A 19,922-nucleotide genomic window follows, 5' to 3' on the forward strand; every position below is an offset into this window, starting at 1 on the left:
TCTAAAAGAGAAAAGCAGCACTGGTTATGGGGCAAGGACTGATGAGTTGGGAAGATGTGAAGATGCAGCTTTAACAATGGTTTCTGGTGTCTCATTCAGCTCCCAAATCTGTGAAATGAGTAGTAACTAACAAACAACATTGTACTGTACTGAAAGTGTTATCAATGAAGAAAATGCTAGAGAAAAATGACCTGCTCTCCCCAGCATATTTCCTTTTCATTGCAGAGTACTTCTGTCAGCTGATTACATGTTTTAAATCTAAATAGGAATTCCTAGCCTGTTCCCGGTGAGACCTTAATTATAGAACCTGAGTTAGGTGCTCCATTCCTAGTGCTTATCTCCAAATGTGGTATTTCAGAAGACTGCTTCAGCTGATATAGTCTGGTGTGGCTTTTAGCAAACCTCACTTGGTTTTCCTGACTAGTAAAACCACGCTAGTTTAGCAGTTTTCTCCAGATGTAAGATTCACGAAGCCTTTCTTAGAGGCCATGGTACTCATTCTCCATCTTCAGCCTTGTTTGCAGAAGGAGGCAGAGTGAACCTACAAAATCTCACATGCAAATACAGCTCTAAGAATTATTTTAAGAACAGAATCAAAATTCTCATCTGTTATAAGCATACAAACACAGGCAAACGCAAACGACTTTTCTACAAATTTTCCATACACTTCATGTGGGTTTTTATAGACACTGCATCTTTGCTAGGCTGCAAAAAATAGATCAGAGAGTCAGAAAAGCTGCATTAAATTCTAAGATGGAAGAACTCCAGAGACCTTCTAGGAGTGGGAATGAGAGTGATTTACTCTCACTCTGACAGATTTGCTATTCACGTGCAGATGGTTACATAATCGACTTGCTGATTGGGGCCGTAGATCTCCATCTTCTTTCAGGAGCTCCAGATTCAGGGCCCTTACTTTCTCTCTTACTGGACATATGATGTCCACTTGCTAAGAGAGTGTCTTTGAAATGATCTTTAAAATTTGTCACCCAGCACTTAGAGTGAACTTGGCCGATGTGATTTGCTTTCAGACCCAAGGGCCTAGACAGTTTCCCCTCCCCAGCCTTCCAAAGCCTCTGGCTTGGACTGAAATCCCCTCCTCTGGATCTCACAACCTCGGCGGAGCACACTTCCCAAGAGACCCCATTGAGCCATGCCAAAAGGAGGCTCAAGAGGAGTGTCTATCAAGCAGCTCCAATCAGCTTCAGCTCATTTGTGGTCTGAGCAGAGCCAGAGGGCAGGTTAGGAGTCAGTGGAGGTAGTGGCAAGCAGGAACATGGTGGCTAAAAGTTGGGAGCAGCCTGCAGGCTGGCAGAGGGAGCCAGGAAAGCCAGGGATAGGTCCCAAAAGACTGTGGTAGTGAATGCCCAAACTGGCAAACTCATGATTCTGTGGCTGGGCCCTGGTAGCAAGCTATACTATATAAAGGTGGAAGATGAGAGAAAGGAGAGGGGAGGGCAGGGGAGGAAAAGGGAGGGAGGTCGGATGGAAAAGGAGAAGGGGTCCCCAGCTTGAGAAAGGCTCAACAAGAAGTTGAGGTTCCCAGGCAGCTCACAGACACCTCCCAATTCAGTGCGGAAAAGCTATCTCTAGCTTCTCACCTTATTTGCCTGCTCCCCAGAAAGCTGCTTCTGGGGCACTTAATGACTTCCTCTTCCCCTATAGGTTCATTTTAACCTGATTCCTGCTAACGGGGGTGGGAGAGATGGTATTAACACACCATGGGAATGACAGTTGCCTGGCAGTAAGGATAAAATTTCCTTTCCACTTTACCCTGAATCAGTTCCTACAAAGCAGCTGAAAACTTAAGAGTCAGCTCAAAACACAAATGTTCCTGCTTATTAATTTACAAATTTGTTTTATTCATTCATTCATTTAGGTGCATGCAGAGAGTTTCCCGCAGCCATCCCTACATCTCCCAAGCACACTGGTAGAAAGATGGGCATCCTCTATCCTTCTACCAGAACTCAGTAGGTTCATTTCTAAGACCCCAGATTTCAGCTGCCCACAGTGTTGAACGCAGAGCCAAATATTTGCACGCCCTATAGCCCACGTCACCCACTTTCCCATGAACACTAAATTAAAACGCATCCATGGATTTCCTCTCCATTCCGAGGCAACAGGAGTGCGTGGCACATTGCCCTACTCCCCTGAAGCTCTTCGCTAACTTAAGACTCCAGGGTGAGGAAGTTAGCTGAAGCTTTTTAAAGTGCATCTCCAAAGATAATTTTGCTCACACCAGGAGAGCCCCCAAGAAACACCAGGGCCCCCTTAGATGCCGGAGGCCACGCCCTACAGGAATAAGCCGCACCCTCTGCCCAGCAGAGCCTTGCGCGAGTAGCCCTCTTTCCCTGGGGCTAATCAAGTGCATGCCACATGTCACCACTCAGCCGGCGATTCTTCCTCAGAGGCGCAGACTTTCTCTGAATCCCCAGCAGGGGGGGTTAAGAGAGTCAGGGGAGGCCCCGCCCGTGCCTTCCACAAAAGTCGCTTTCCCGTGACTCGTGCCCTGCGGCCCGAAGGGGGTAGCCTGGGACGTGTAGTGGGAGGGCATAGAGGTTCCTTCCAGGACAAGCTGCCAGCCTCCAGTGAGCAACCATGTGAGAGGCAAAATTCTGGGTGTTGAGAAAGTAGCAAACTAGTCTGCGGCCAAACTTTCTCTCTGGAGCCTCCTACACCGAAAAGGGTTTGATTGGAACTCTGGAAGCCCGGACGCAGAAGGCGCCCGGGCTCCCGTCGCCGCGAGGGCGCCCCGCGCCTGGAGGTGGGACAGTCAGTTCTTCCCGGTGCGTGCCCAGACACCAGCCCCGCTCCGCATCACCCCCACCCTCGGGCTGCGAAAGAGGAGTTCTGCGCAAACGAAGGGCGCCCCCTGCACCTCCCGCTATCCCGAGCGAAGGGTCCCAACGGCGACTCTGGGGGTCTTTGGTGCCCAGCTGAGGAGGCAGTCACGCCTCCGATCCTACCTGGGAAGCCGCGGCTAGGCGGGACGCGCAGCAGCAGCAGCTGCAGAGGCAGCAGCAGCAGCAGCAGCGCGGGCCGGTGTGCGGGGCTCCCCATGGCGAGCGGGCGCATAGCTCGCCTCTGCAGCGCAGCGCGCTTCCAGGGGCGGGAGGAGACCAAGGAGACCAAGGGACTGCGTGCTAGCGGGCGGGCGAAGGCCGGGCTGGAAAACTCCTCCTCTCGCCTCTTTTCCTCCCTCCTTCCCGCCTGGGGCCTGCCCTCCTTTCTCCGCCCCACTGGAACACTGCGCGGTTTGGGGCTCTGACCCACCCACCTCCTCCTTTTGTGCCAGCGCTTTCTGGCCAGAGAGCGCTGGAGACATGCCCCAGCAGAGCGAAATATCCTAGAGTATCTTTCTTTGCTCCAATTTGCGCGCCCCCTCACCCGGAATACACACACGGGTGGCTCAACCGCCTAGAACATCCCAGACGTCTAGAAGGATACCATCTGTGCAGAAGAAAGCTGTGTGAGTCACACGGAAACAGAAGGGGCAACCGAGGGGATTCAGAGTGGCCACACTGCGGCCGGATACTATGGCCACGTTCTCTGGTATGATCCTCACGACCATGCCCCAAGTTCGCTATTACTATGTCCACTTTCTCCAAGAAGAAACCGACGCTTAGAAACTTGCCCAGATTCACCCCCGTTACTGGCAGAGCAGGGACTGGAACTTAGGTGTGGAGTTCTGCTGACGTCAAAGTCCATACTACAGTTTTTTTGGTTTGTTTGTTTCTCTTTTGCAAAGGAATAAATCGAGGACTGGACCGGGTGCGTGCCTGCTGTGCTGCGGTTTAGGATGGGGCTTGAGGTTCTCCTTCCAGGATCAGCTGATGGGAGAGCACAAGGCACAGAAAGTTCTCTGTCTCACCCACAGCCTTGGGGATCCAGCTGTAGGTTCCTGCAGCCAGATTTCCTCATTTCCTGGGTTGTTCTTAACCACCCCAAAGATACCACGACCAGACTGGAGCCTCCTCCCTGTAGCTTGGCATCGCTGGATCCTGGCATCAGGATGGGGTTTCTAGGCTGCCCGCAGGACGGATCTGGTTTCTTTGAGGCATTTGAGTAAGCCTCTCATGGTTTTGTTTGTTTGTTTGTTGTTTGGTTGTTTAGTTCTTGTTAAATCAGTAAGGCAATACGTTGCCCCTTTACTGTCTCAGAAAGATCTTAGCTAAGGCAAATTTTAGTTGGGGTTGCTGCATTAGGTTGTGCAGTTTGTGACCGTACAAAGGCACCCAGAGGAAGGGGCAAGTGGGAGCCAAAATCCAGATGCCCTTTGGGTTCAGGAGCTTTGTGTCTTGGCAGGGGCTACATCCACTGTAGAAGGGCATTTTTCTCTCTGCCACAGTAGTCTGGTCTGATAGCTAGGCTAAGAGCCCTGGGAGCACTCACCTAGAAGTTCTGAATTTGTTTATCCAGAAGGAGTGCTGTTTCCCAATTCTCACAAAAGCCCCAGACTTGAACTTCCATCTTACCCTCTCTAGCACTTGGGGGGACTTCGCTCCATCTCCCCTGGGTTTCTCCACTGCTGCTACCTCTTCAGGGAACCAACCTTTAAATAACCCCCCAGTCGCAGGAAAATGGGGGGAGGTCTGGCTCTTCTGTGGCCTCCATCAGACCAGACTCTCCAGGGAGTCATTCTCAACCTTGTTTACGTGGGTCACATGGGGAGCTTCGTGAGAATACCATATCCAGGCTCTACCTCACACTAATGAAATCAGAATCTTTAGGGATGTGACCTGGAGTTTGACCGGATGCATATTTTTGTCTCTCCCCAATCCCCTAAGCTCTGCGGTACAAGTTTTAGTATAGGATAAAAATTCTAGACCAGGAGTTTCTCAACTTGGGCACTATTGATATTTGGGGCTAGATAATTCTTTCTTGGGGAGGGGGACTGCCCTACACGATGAGAGATGCACTGATGGCCTCTATGCAACAGATACCAGTAGCAATCCCCCATTCCCCAGTTGTGACAACCAAAAAATGTCTCCAGACATTGCCAAATGTCCCCCGGGGGAAAAATGCCCCCAGTAGAGAACTACTTCTTTAGGTCCATAAACAAGGGTTAATGTGCACCCCAAATTGCAGGTCCAGGATAGCCTGGCCAGCAGCCTTCCTTTCCTATGTCAGCTCTTAAGCAATGTGTCTTAACCACAACCAGTATACATTTTATTACGGGGCTAAGAAGGAACTTCTAGCTCTCTCCTATCCACTGATTCTTTCTGGATTACAAGAAACACCACACTTACTTTTGCGTTGCTCTCTGGCCTTTGAATGTCCTCATCACAAAGAAATAAATCAGAAATGGATAAGGTGATGGTCACGCAAAATACTGACTTGAGGCCTGGTGCAGTGGCTCATGCCTATAATCCCAGCACTTTGGGAGGCTGAGGCAGGCAGATCACTTGAGGTCAAGACTTCGAGACCAGCCTGGCCAATATAGTGAAACCGCATCTCTACTAAAAATACAAAAATTAGCTGGGAGTGGTGGCACACACCTGTAGTCCCAGCTACTCGGGAGGCTGAGGCAGGAGAATTGCTTGAACCCAGGAGGCAGAGGTTGTGCGACTGCACTCCAGACTGGGCGACAGAGCTAGATTCCATCTCTCTCTCTCTCTCTCTCTCTCTCTATATATATATATATATATATATATACCGACCGACTTGATTTTTTCTTTTTCTTTTCCTTTTCTTTCTTTCTTTTTTTTTTTTTAGACAGGGTCTTACTCTGAATTTGAATTTGTTTATCCAGAAGGAGTGCTGTTTCCTGGCTGGAGTGCAGTGGCACAATCATAGCTCATTGCAGCCTCAAACACCTGTGCTCAAGCAATTCTGCCTCAGCTTCCTGAGTAGCTAGGACTACAGGCATATGCCACCATAGCTGGCTAATTTTTTTTTTGTAGAGATGGGAGTCCCATAAATATGTACATTTACAATGTGTCCATTAAAAAGTAAGCAAAAATAAAAGACATGAAGAAACATCTCGATATAATGTTTATAGAGCAAAATAACATTTGTTGTTTTCATTGTGCAAGGATATCTTGAAGGATAGATCCAAGCTCAGTTGCCTCTTGTATTAATAAATCGAAATAACCCTTTCATTTTTACCTAACAAAGATAAAGGGGAGAGAACAAGGTGGTATTCTTACCTAGTGGGAATACTAAAAGGAATGCCATTGTTGTCAAAATGTAAAAGGTATATAAATCACGTGGGTTAGAGTAATAGGGAACATAATTAGATATAATATTGGGCAACCATTATTTTTCCTTGACAAGCTTGAAGTATTCGATATAAACCTTGGGAAGAACTAATATGAACATGAAAAAATAAATTAAGAGCCTGGAATGAGAAAAAAAAGTCTCTTGCTCTCTCTGCTACCCTATAGAGAAAATTCCAATGGGACTTCTATTTTTCTTATTATTTTTATTTCAGTTTTCTCTCTGCTAGAAGAGATGAGGGTAGAGGTAAGGTAGAGGAAGAGATTGTCAATTCATTCTAATCCCACAATATCTTGGAAGATAATCAGATAGTTAAATAGATTCATAATCTATCAAATAACTTATGGGTTAATGAGTTGATGAAAACAAAGAGAAGTCACTCAGGGAGTGCCACAGACCTATGACACCATTCCTATCCTGCTTGATGTTACTATTTATGAACTAGAAAAAGATATTTTTGGCAAAGGACATGAAGATAGGACTGCAAGAAACAGGTTCCAAACATCTCTCTAGGCAGGCGTGCTGTATTGAAATATTAAAAGACAGCAAAGATAAAAATGATGTCCTATGTTAGATCTCAAAAACCAATCACACATGAAGAATCTAAGAATCCCTAGAAAGCCAGGTAGTCTCCCCACTCCATCAGGCTCATCTGTGCAAAGAAGTGCATATAAGGTGTTGATTCAGCATTGCTCATAGTAACAAAAGGTTGGCGACATTTTTGTAAATGTAAATATCCATTAATGGGGAATTATTTTATTAATTATGCATACCTATGTAACAGAATACTACACGGCCATTAAAAAGAATGAACAAGATGCATATGCATCAATAGGAAAGATACTCTCAGATCTTTTGTTTAATGAAATAACAAGCAAAATAATACACATATCTTGCTACCATTTGTGGTATGGGGAAGGCATGATACTATATCAGGGCATGGGGAAGTCAGAGTAGGAGAAATAATTTTTTATTACTATACAATCCTTTGTACTGTTTAAATGCGTAAACATGTGATGATATTTCTTATTTAAATTAAACAAATCATTGAAAGTGTTTTCTTTAAAAAAAAGAATCACACTGATACAGCGTAGGGGTTGCCAGTAGTGGCTTCACAGCTCAACCTATGACAGTGCAATCTATTTGCCTATAAGCTAAGTCTCCAAGGCACCTCAGGTGCATGTCTTGTCGTCTGAAGCATTCCTGAGTACTGGGCAAAGTACCGGAGGTGAGAAGAAGAGAACACAGACATCAAAGTCTGGCAGGAGGAGGGAGGTATCTTTCCACTCTGTGCAGTGTTGAGGAGGTTGTAGTCAACAAAACAGTCTTGTCCCCTGAGTCAGAGCAGAATGAGCCCCAGGAGAGAAGGAAGGAAAAGGATTCTCAAGAGTCACCTCCCTGCCCCCAACTTTCTTCTTTGAGCTTGTCAACTCAGAGACAGCATCAAAAGAGACCCTGGCAGCCATCTATGTACTGCAGGACAGGTATTTTCTGAGAAAGAATGAAAGCCCTGTTATGCCCCTCCCATTTTCCCATGCCTCCTCATTCTCCCAGCCCTCTCAAGCTGTTGCCAGAAAAGGGATCCCCAAGAATGGGTTCTTGGATCTTGAGCAGGAAAGAGTTAAAGGCAAGTCGCAGAGTACAGTGAGAAGAGACAGTTTATTAAAAGCTACTCAGTTACAGATTAGGGTGTCCTCAGAAATCAAGAAGAGGAATGCCTCATCACTGTTTTAAGTTTTTCTTGTTTAGGAGTCTTATCTATGTAAAAGCTAAGCTAAGTTATGTCTACATGTAGGTGGGCTGAAAGTATGACAAAATTTGTTACTTCGCTGATTTAAATAAAACCATCCTTGGCACTTAGGAAGCCAAGGATAAATACATCATAAATAAATACATCATAATTGGCATAAATCCATCAAAGCAAATTTATAAATACATCAAAGCATAAATAAATAAATACATCATAATTGGCATAAGTACATTAAAGCATAACTATAATGAACTTGAAATCATGTACTGTTATGGATATTGGGACATAGAGACACTCTTGCTGTAGGAATGTGTCCTTGCAGATACCATTAAGCTGTTTCCTTAAATGTAAACATCTTATGACCACGGGCCATGACTGGCAAGGAATGTGCCTTGTTAGTCTCAAGATGGAGGTTAACTTAAAATGGCGTTAGTCTGGCTCTCCTGCTGTACTTCCGCTTTCCTAATAAACCCAGTTCTTTTCTTTCTGTATCCTTTCACAGTAAAGTGATGGAAGTTGAAGGGGAAATGTGGTGGCTCACTGTACCTTGGGAAATGGGTTGCCAGTAGAGTAAAAGTCAAGGAGATATTTAGGAGTGCTTCATTCTAAGGCATTTCTTCTCAAACTACCTGTGGTAAAGGACTTTTTTTTTTTTTTTTTTAATGTCCAATCCGTCATTGATCCATACTTTGGTAAAATCAGTAAAGATGACTAAGTAGAAAAATAAAAGAGAAAACAAGTCAAAGACATACAAAAGTTCAAGGTTCTATTATTAGATTCCACAAACCTAATATTTGTAAATAATAACAATAATTTGTAAAATTATTTCTTCTTTCTTTTTTCTTTTTTTTTTCTTTTTTTTTGAGATGGAGTCTTGCTCTATTGCCCAGGCTGGAGTGCAATGGCACAATCTCGGCTCACTGCAACCTCTGCCTCCCAGGTTCAAGCGATTCTCCTGCCTCAGCCTCCCAAGAAGCTGGGATTACAGGTGCCCACCACCACACCTGGCTATTTTTTGTATTTTTAGTAGAGACAGGGTTTCACCATGTTGGCCAGGCTGGTCTTGAACTCCTGACCTCAGATAATCCTCCCACCTCGGCCTCCCAAAGTCCTGAGATTACAAGCATGAGCCACTTTGCCCAGCAGATGTAAAATTATTTTATGAAATTGTTATCATAGTCTCTAAGGTTATACTGTCCCTTTCTGTACTTATCTAATTGTGGACCAGTACAAAACAGTTCAGAGAGCAGCACCAGTCCAGGGAATACACTGTGAGTAGCACAGTTATCATGGATTTACTCTTTCACATAATACATCTGTACAAACTGCAATATGTATCAGACTTTTCAAGAATTCAAGAATAGAAGGGCAAGATGATTTGACCTGAGTCTATTGGAATCGTGAAACTAATGCCAGATGAGTAGGGTGCATTGGGTTGATGCTTGTGCTCATGCATATCTATTAAAAATCTAGCTCTGAGAACACATGGACACAGGGAGGAGAACATCACACACCAGGGAGTCGGAGGCAGGCAAGGCGAGGGAGAGAATTAGGACAAATACCTAGGGCATGTGGGGCTTTAAACCTAGATGACAGGTTGATGGGTACAGCAAACCACCATGGAACGTGCATACCTATGTAACAAACCTGCACATTCTGCACATGTATTTCAGAAATTAAAATAGAAAATAAAAAATGAAAAATCTAGCCAGGAGGGGGTTAAAGTAAGAATGTTCAAGGTCAAGATCAAAGAAGCTAAAGACAGTCTAAGAATAGTGTCTGCTTACAATCCTTTGGCTAAAGAGATTTCTTCTTTTTCTAGCGTAAATATTCAGAATGAAACAACACAAGCTCTTGGGGTTGAAAAAAATTCTACAGCACAAGAAAAAGAATATTTTTACTAAAGGTTCAAAGTAAAACAGATCTCTATTATGGAAATAAACTATAAAAATGAAAAGCAATTTTAGAGAATACCTATTTGGTGCTTTCAATAAAAGATTCATGAAAAATTCTTTTTTAAAGTAGGAATAGGTGGTCGTAAAGAGAACTGAGAAATATAAGAATGCAGAAATAAAAATTAAAGTTAATGACTTTCTGTTTTACCTGCATGTACTTGGAAGCCATCATTCCTGCCCTTACAACGAGAAAAATCTGGACACACTGAAAATCAATATCTTTTCTCTGACCCAAAAGAGAACTGAGTTTTCACCGCAAATTGCCACCAACGTCATCTGCAAAGACAGAGAAGTCCAGAGAGTCACAGTTAAGCTCTGCTTACCTGGAGCAGAAGACATGTTGGAACCATAAACTTAAATGGCAGTTTGGAAAAATTGCTGGAGGCTGAGTGTTGACTAATACGACATTGAAAGACCCGTGGGAGCTGAAGTCATAGCTGGGACCCCCATACTGTTGTGGGCTGTACCTCCAAGAACCCTGCCATGTTTTCATGATGAAGGTCCAAGAAAGACCCTTCCTGTGCTGGCAGCCAGAGGGGAAGATTAATCTTATCATTTGAAATACGCCCAGAGACTTCTCCATAAAAAAGAACTACTTTACTAAGGGGAATTATTTTACCAGAGGCTTACCCCACCTGGGAGAAGTGCATTTCCTGTACTTCAGCCTCCTTAGACTTCCTGTCTCACCTAAGAGGGGAAGTTTTTAAAAACTAAGAAATATCTGCGAAGGTCATAGCCCAAGGACACATGCTCATTAAAAGGCTGAGATTTCATCATAATATTATAGAACACTTTTCCTCCCCCACACCCTACCACCACACCAACAAGGCCCCAGCAAATGACAGTGAATTCCAGCTGAAAGAGCAGCAAGATCCCAATTCTCCCTGAGGGGGAGTGTTAAGGAATCCCAAAGTCAAGCAGGGAGACAGAAAAAAAAAAAAAAAAAAAAAAAAAACCACCACTAGAGGAATGTGAGGCCTCTGGCACCAACTGTGAGTAGAACAGTTATAGTGGATTTAGTCTTTCACATGATGCATATAGCAAACATCAAATACAGCACAAGTTCTAGCCTGCCTTGTCCTTACAGTTATAGGACTGAAGTTCTGTTTTCTTAATGAATACTGGTCAGGCACTACTGTCAGCAAATAGATATCACTCCCAGATCCCTTTGACCTGCAGATCCTTCCATGTTAGCAGCAGAGAACCTCCCTGGCATCAAATCTCTCTCACACCTTGAATCTCTCTTTGACTTTTTCTTCTAACACCAGCTAGAGAAGACTTCACTCTAGAAGGCCTCGTGATTAAGTTAGGCCCACCCAGAAATTTCTCTACCTCAGGGTCAAGACTAGTAACCTGAATACATCCAGAAATTTTCTCTTGCAATGCAGCCTAACGTAATCATGGGAGTAGCATCAGGAAGTAGTGGTCATGGGGGTCATCTCAGAATTCTGCTTGCCACAGAGAGTTTAGTAAAGTATACAAATAGAAAATGTATGAAGATTAATAGCTTTCTTATGTACCCAAAATAACTAAATAAAGGTTTAAGCTGTAAAACAAATGTATGATACACCACATGTACATATACACATATTCTAAAAATTGTAACTAAGAGCCATAGAGGAAAGACTTAATTAAATGGGAAGATATGCTATCTTCATGAATGAAGACAGTGAAGGCCATAAAGAGCTTAATCCTTCCAGGGGTAGACATTGATTTGTTTTCCCAGAACATCATTTGGGGAACTAATATGGTTTTGGAGGGGGCCTACCAGCCACAGATACCTCAAACTCTAGTAATGGGTGTGATTGCATGAATGAGGCTGTGTCAGTAGTAGAACTTTACTCCCAAGACATTGCAATTAGAGGGATTGGCACAGGTCCCAGGCAGGCCAATAAGACACTTGCTTGGGGAATTTTAAGACAGAAGCTGATTGAGAGTATGCCTCTTATTTTCCTCTTTGGTTGGCCATTGTATGAATTTGACTTAAGAAATGCTACTTTTGATTGGAGCCCAGAATAAGAGAAGGCTTTTGTCTAGGCTGCTGTGCAAACTGCTCTACTTGGGACATATGACCCAGGAGCTCCAGTGGTGCTTAAAGTGTCCGTGACAGATAAGGATGTATTTTGAAGTCTTTGGCAAGCCCCTGTAAGTGACACAAAAGTGGACCCTTAGAATTTTGGAGCTAACCAGTGTCATATTCTGCAGATAACTGCTCTCTTTTTCAGAAACAACTTTGGCCTTGCTACTGAGCCTTTGTAGAGACTGGATGCTTAACCACCATGAGCCACCGACTTACCATGGAACCTGAGCTCCCCATTGTGAGCTCGAGGTTGTTCAAGTAGATAAGCCATAAAGTTGTGTGTGCAAAGAAGCACTCCATTATCAAATGGAAGAGGTGTATATATGATCAGGCTTGATCAGGCCTTGAAACCACAAGTAAGTTGCATGAACAAGTAACCCAGGCTGGGTTCAGTGGCTCACACCTGTAATCTCAGCACTTTGGGAGGCCGAGGCGGGTGGATCATTTGAGGTCAGGTGTTCGAGACCAGCCTGACCAATGTGGTGAAACCCCGTCTTGACTAAAAATGCAAAAATTACCCGGGCGTGGTGGTGGGCGCCTGTAATCCCAGCTACTCGGGAGGTTGTGGTAGGACAATCGCATGAACCCCAGAGGCGGATCTTGCAGTGAGCCGAGATCACGCCACTGCAATCCAGCCTGGGCGACAGGGCAAAAAACAAACAAACAAACAAAAAGAAGCTGCCCAAATACTCATGGCCCCTACTTCTGCTATATATTTTCACTTTTCCAACCGGTATGGATGGTCTGATGGGGAGTTCCCTATGACAAATTGATTAAGGAAGAAAAGCCTCAGGTTTGGTTTACTGGTGATGCTGCATGACGTGAAGACACTACGTGAAAGTAGATAGTGGTAGCATCTACAGTGCTGCTCTATAATAGCCTTGAAAGACAGGGATGAGGGGAAATTCATCCTCACAGCGGGCAGGATTTTGAGTAGTCTACCTTGATACTTGAATGGACACTTATACTGAATATGGATTTGCCTTCTCTGTCCACAAAGCTTCTTCCAAAACTACCATCCATAAACTTATCTTATCTACTATCATGATACTAGACAAAGCACTGCTTCCAAACAAGGAACGCACATCACAGCAAATGAAACATGGCAATGGTCCCATGCTCACGGACTTTACTGGTCATACTGTGCTCCCCATCATCCTGAAGCAGCTGGCTTGATAGAAACAGAGTGGCTTTTTGAAAATGCTGTTATGGCCTTTTGAAAACACCTTGCAGGGCTGGGCAATGTCTTCCAGGATGCTTTGAGTCAGAGTCCACTATATGGTCCTGTTTCTCCCATAGTCAATATTCATAGATCTGCCAGGCGCGGTGGCTCACGCCTGTAATCCCAGCATTTTGGGAGGCCGAGGCGGGCGGATCACGAGATCAGGAGATGGAGACCATCCTGGCTAACACGGTGAAACCCTGTCTCTACTAAAAATACAAAAAATTAGCCGGGTGTGGTGGCGGGCGCCTGTAGTCCCAGCTACACAGGAGGCTGAGGCAGAGAATGGCATGAACCTGGGAGGCGGAGCTTGCAGTGAGCCAAGATCACGCCACTGCACTCCAACCTGGGCAACAGAGCAAGACTTCATCTCAAAAAAATATATATATATTTTCATAGATCTAAAAAGCCAGGGGTGAAAATAGGAGTAGCAGCACTCACTATTACCTCTACTAATCCATTAGCAAAATGTTGCTTCCCATCCCTATGTTGTAGGCTCTACTAGTCTAGAGATCATAGTTCTAAGGGAGGAATACTTTCAAAAGGGGACCCAACATTAATTCCACTGAAATGGAAGATGAGACTGCTGCCTGTCCACTCTGGATACCTTATGCCATTGAATTAACAGGCAGAAAATGAGGTTATTTTCTGGCTAGGGTGTTCAGTTCTATCAGGGAAAAATTGTGTGACCAGTAGCAACGCAATTGCTACTAGTAACACAATAGGAGTAACAAGCATATATGGAATGCAGGAAATCTTTAAGAGTGCTTCTTAATATTTCCATGTCCTAGATTAAAGTCAACAAAAAACTGTAACAATTCAATTCACAGAGGACTGCTAATACCCCAGAGCTTTCAGGAATGAAGTTTTGTGTCACTCCACCAAGCAAAGAACTATGACCAGCTGAGGTGCTTGCTGAGGGCAAAAAGAATAGCAATAGATAGAATATGGGGAAAAAGTAGTGACTGATATTAACTATGACCATATGACCATTGCAGAAACAAGCACTATACGAGTTGTAAGTATTTCATCCTTATTTTAATATAAATATGTTTTTATATATTAACCAGATATTTTTATTTTTTTCCCTTTCATGGCCCCTTATCACCTAACACAAGTTGTCTTAATAATAGTTTACTTTATATCTTAGCACTTAAGTTACAAGCTATGAAAATATATATGTGAAGCAGCCTGGAAAATAATAAACATCACCCAAGGACAAAAAAAGAAACTTGGGGGAAAGGGTTAGCATTTTTTTTTTTCAGTTGTATGAGAGATAGTTGTATCACACTAGGCAGAGGCATGCCTTTGTTATTATCATTATTCAGAGATTAAGTATACTTTAAGGAGATATATATGGATGCCAAGTTGTCTAGGGGTGGATCTTAATGGCTTTGTAATGTTATCAACTTGCCTAGGCTGAGCTACATTTCCCAGAATTCACTCTCTTGTTTGTTTCCAGTTAGGGTTGGCCACATGGGAGATTCTTGGGAGATTTGAAGGCTGGAAGAGAAACAGTGGCCATTATTTCAGCTCACACATGTTGTTGTCAGTCTGCTGACTCACTTCGTTGGTTTGAGGCAACAGCTGGGCCTGCAACTGCTCTACTTTTGCCCTGATTGCCTTTTGGTTTCTGTGACTCTTAGGCCAGGTATGTGTATCTAGGTCAATGATAAAAAGTCCCACTTCTGCTAGATACCCTTATCACCAAAGTCAGAGTAAATAAGAACTAACATGTATTCCAGTGCTTCCTCATGGGATTCTAGCTTGTGCTTGTTGGTTCCAACCTGTTCTTGATCTCCCCACTTTACCTCTGTCTTTCTTTCCCTACTGCCTGCCCCATGGACTTCAGGCTCCATTATCAGAATCAGAGACAATAACCATACAGAGATGCTTATCCAACTCTCACAATTGCATGAAGGCTATTCCCCATAACAAATCCATATTGGCTGTATGCAATTCATATCCCCTACTGATTCTGCTTCTTTGATTGGTGTTGGACGGATACAGGTGAGGAGTCATTGTGGAGAGAATTGACTTTAAACATGTTAAGATTACAATGCAAGTGAAACAACAATGTAAAGATGTCTAGAGGTAAGATAATTTGGAATTCAGTAGGAAAGATGAGGAGAGAATATAGATTTGAAATGCTTGCATGGAGGTAAATGCTAAAGTCACTAGAGTGGATAAGATTCTTGGGAACATTGGTGAAAAAGGAAGAAAGGAAAAAAGACGATATACAGTTAGAACAGAGGGGAGTGAAGGAAGCCATAGCAAACATCAGCTTCTGGATCTTGATAGGGGACATCTGAATCCCAAGGGGGAAAGGCTTTTACTTTTTGCCAGATAGGACCTGAGGGAATATACACAAGGGAACATGACTCAGGACTAGAAGCAGACTGAAAAATGGAACGACATGAGGGCACATCAGTTGCATTTTGTGGCTCAATCTTGTTCCTATGAGGATTGAGCTCCATAACCTTAAAGCCCTCACCGTGGGTTTTAATGGAGCTTGTGAAACTATGCTTTCTGCCTAACACAGCAACAGAGAAAAAGAAGACCACAACACTTCTGAGGCAGGAATGCTTTAATGTGGTAATGAGGAAACCCTCATTTGTATTCCCGAGGCTATGCATTTGAAAAGGAAACCCCCAATTTGTATCCCTGAGGCTATGCATTTGAAAAGGAAAATAACTGTTTGGGACTAGGACTTTTTAACATACAGAGACTATCCTCAGAGATAATGCTTCCGTCCAACTATTATGATATTGATTCCCTCAACAAGACCCATTTTAGACCCAATTGGGTCTGCTCAGGGTCCTGCAGAGGTAGTTCTGACCCTTTTAACCTTTATTCTCAATAAGATTTTTGGACTGCCCACTTCAAAGATGGTGCAACTGCCCCCTTGCAGAAGGCTGCATTCATTGAACTGTCTCTCCCTACTCGCTTCTTAATCCTTACTGATTCTGTTGATGCTTTGGCACATCCTGGGGCCTCGGTCTTTTAGAATGCTGATTCATCCAGCAAGCATCTGCTGGAGGTAACAGCCTTGTCACATATGTTTCAAGTCAAAGAAGGATGTATTGGAGGAGAGGGAAAGCTTTCATTTACTCTCTTGTAAGCAACCCAAAGGTCAGCATCACTGCCAGGACTTAGACTGGAAAATTTGTCCTCGAGGCTAGAGAAGGGTTTCCAGCCACAAGAACAGCTAATGTACATCCCCTGTTGGACTCTGTCCTCTGTCCTCCCCACTGTCTCTATGTGTGTGCTCACTATAAGCTGCCTCTCCGTGTGGTTGTGCCCATGCCCTTTCTCCTTCTTTTCCTAAAGACCTCTCCTAGATGCTGAGAGTTTCTGGCTCATTGTGAGGTCCTCAGGGAGGCCAAAGCACATGCAGAAACCGTGCTGCTTGGCAAGAACTCTTAAGGCTGTAGCCAAGTACAAAAAAAAATGGCAAAGTTTAGAAACAATGAGTTAATAGTCCTTCCTGGGTTGCATCATTCTGTTAGTGATAACTAATCAAATGCTTCATTTAGTCAAATCCTGTTGGACTTTTTGTTCCAAGTGCTTTCCAAGGATCAGCCTTACTCTGACCATGGTAAATAGCCAAAGAAAAGTCAATGCATGGAAAGGTTACAAGACTTGCACAGAGACCCATGAGAGTTGAACATGTCCACACTAAATGCAGATTCTGAGCTATCAGCGTTGGGGTTGTACAGTAATATTTTTCATGCAGCTGTTTGAAGCTTTTCCTGCTTTCCTGCTCTGGTTCTTCTCTGTCTCTGCTGGAGTGGGTTCAATTTGTGGTCATCTGGAACACATAAGTTATCAGCACTTTCCCCCATTTGCCTCATGTTCCCTTCTCTCAAAAGGAGAACATGCAATGATGTGTCTCTTGAGTATATGATCTGGTATATGAAATCCAATGTTTGGTATATCTTATTCTCAAACGGATGCCATTGCATGATGGTCATATTATATAGTTTCCTACAACTTTCTTCCTTTCAAAAATGTTGCCTAAACCTTCTACCTCCAATATCCTACTCCAATCTGATGTCTGCCCTCATGAGTCCTCTGAAATAACTCTTGCGGTCATGACCTTCATGTTATTGGCACCTACAGAAATATTTTAGTCCTCATCTTTGCACACCTCTCAGAAACATTCAACACTAATAACCACTTATCACTTCTAGTGGCACTAACAACCTTTAGTTTCCAGGACATAATATTATCTTGCCTCCAACATCTCTGGATGCTTCTCAGTTTCTAGCATCCATCTGTTTCTCGGCAACCATTGAATGTTGTATTCCATGAGAATCTCTATACTGTCTCCCAAGATGATCTTATCCATACTTATAGCTTTAATTGTCAGCTAAACACGGAGATCCCATAAATCTGTATTTTTAGGTCCTTGTCTGTGTTCTTAACTCTATGTACCTTCTTTTCATTGTTCAAATGCATCTCCAACTCCACGTCTATTGAATAAACTCAGGACCTCTACTCTGCAACCTAATTGTCTTCCGTGTCTCTATAGTTGGCACCACTGTTCATCCTTGACACTTTTCTTCCACCATGCCCATCCCATCCAACCCATCCCTAAGTGCTGTTGATTTTCCTGTTTATGGTGCTTGAATCCAGTCATGTCTCTCCATCTTTATTGCCACCCACTTAGCCAGTGCTAGATCCCATCACTTCTCAACTGGGCTCCCAACAACAGCCTTGTAAGTAGTCCCATGCATCCACTCCTGTCCCTCCTGCAACCTCAGTGTATTCTCTACTTGCTGTGGTAAGAACAAACTGTCACTCACCACCTTAAAACTCTTTGATGAATTACTGGTACTACAGACTAAAGAACAAGATTCTGACTATAACCAAAAAGGCCCTGTTTGATCAGGATCCTGTCTACCTATCCAGCTTTAACTCTGTCCTGCATGCTTCCCCTCACTCTATGTTGTGGCCACACTTCTTTCAATCTGTGTTCTGTTCCTTTCTGCCTCAGGGTTTTTACACATAATATTCCATTTGCTTGCATTTCCTACTCCTTATTCCAGGTAACAGCTCCATATTTTCGGATCTTATCTTAAGTGACTATTCTTCGGGGATGTTCTCCCTGACTCCCGAGTAGACAAGTTTGTCTGCCTGTCTTATGTGCTGCGTATTTTCCAAGATGGCTATAACAATCAATACCTTCCATCTATTACGCTCTTCTTACAGTGTGACATTGACACTCCTCCTATGAAGGAAACTCCGTATTCCTTCCTCTTAAGGTGGCTATGTGACTATGTCAGAAGTGACACTGTGTGACTTCTAAAGCCAGGTCATAAAAGGTAATGCAGCTTTGGCCTGGTCTTTTTTTTTTTGAGATGCTGACTATTGGAAGCCAGCAGCCACAATGGGAGGAAGCAACATGGAGGGGTCATTGAGATCCCAGTCAACAGCTAGCATCAACTGCCGACATGAAAGTGAGGAAGCCTTCAAGGTTACTTCAACCCCAGTCACTGTTGAACTGCAGCTGCATGAAACACCCTAAGTGAGAAATGCCCAGCTGAGCCACGTTAACCCTTAGACCTGTGAGATATAATAAGAAATAATAGTTGTTGTTTTGAGCCAATAAATTTTGAGATGATTCATTATGAAGTAGCAATAAGTAACTGAAACATGTACTTTATAGCATGTATCTAGTTGAACAACTTGTTTGGAACCATCATAACATTTGTCTATTTTTGTAAAGTATTTGAGTAATATCTGTATTCCCAGATAGACTTTAAATCTCTTTGACACAAGAACAGTGCCTGATTTGTTCATTGCTGTATTTATAGCACTAGCAAAGAGCACATGGTAGGTACTCAAAAAACACATTTTGAGTAAATTAATAAATGAATGAATTCCTATTGTTGGGACAAGTTTTTAAAACTTTCCCATATGAAAGCTTGAATTTTCTCATATGAAAGCTTGAATTCACACTTTAATGCATCGAATTGTGTAACCTCTTAATGCTTATTTGATATGACATTTCTCACTAAAAAATTAATGACTCAAAGCATACTGAATGATGATTCACATTAATTCATCAAACATTTGTTAACTATGTGCAAAGTCACTTTGGGAATACCAAGAGTTATCACAGGGTTTCTTCCCTCCAGCTGCTCACACATGGAATGCTTCAAGAATTTACCAGAGACCACTGGCATTTAAGAATTCCACATTTTCTGTTGCTGTGATCTGAATGTTTGTGTTCCCCCCAAATTCATATGTTGAAACCCTAACCTTTAAGGTGATGGTATTAAGGGATGAAGCCTTTTGTAGGTAATTTAGATCATGAGAGTAGAACCCTCATGAGTGAAATTAGTGGCCTTATAAAAGAGGCGCTGAAAGAGAACCCTTGCTTCTTTCACCATGTGAGAATGTAGCAAGAAGTTGCCATCTATGAATCAGAAACCAAGCCCTCACCAGACACAGAATCTGCTGGTGCCTTGATCCTGGACTTCCCCGCCTCCAGAGCTGTGAAAAGTAAATTTCTGTTGTTTATAAAATATCTAGTTTATGGTATTTTGTTATAGCAGTCCTAATGGACTAAGACATGTGTGTTTATTTTTGTGTGTATGAGAAATGACTGAGTAAGTTTTTGTCTGTTCAATGTTCTTAAAATGATTGAGCCTCTGTGTCTTTGTGGCAATTGTAGTGTGGTCACATCCAGGA

The 19,922-nt window shown here is 43.3% G+C and overlaps 1 long non-coding RNA gene across 1 annotated transcript; it reads left to right on the forward strand.

Moving 5' to 3' along the window:
* Positions 1-2,965: 2,965 nt before the first annotated feature.
* On the forward strand, positions 2,966-10,687 carry LOC140712369 (uncharacterized). The gene is made up of 2 exons (XR_012093903.1): positions 2,966-4,062; positions 10,087-10,687. It is a non-coding gene; the product is annotated as an uncharacterized lncRNA (long non-coding RNA).
* The last annotated feature ends 9,235 nt before the right edge of the window (positions 10,688-19,922 follow it).

This window comes from Chlorocebus sabaeus, chromosome 9 (genome assembly GCF_047675955.1).
Source record: "Chlorocebus sabaeus isolate Y175 chromosome 9, mChlSab1.0.hap1, whole genome shotgun sequence".
Classification (NCBI taxonomy): domain Eukaryota; kingdom Metazoa; phylum Chordata; class Mammalia; order Primates; family Cercopithecidae; genus Chlorocebus; species Chlorocebus sabaeus.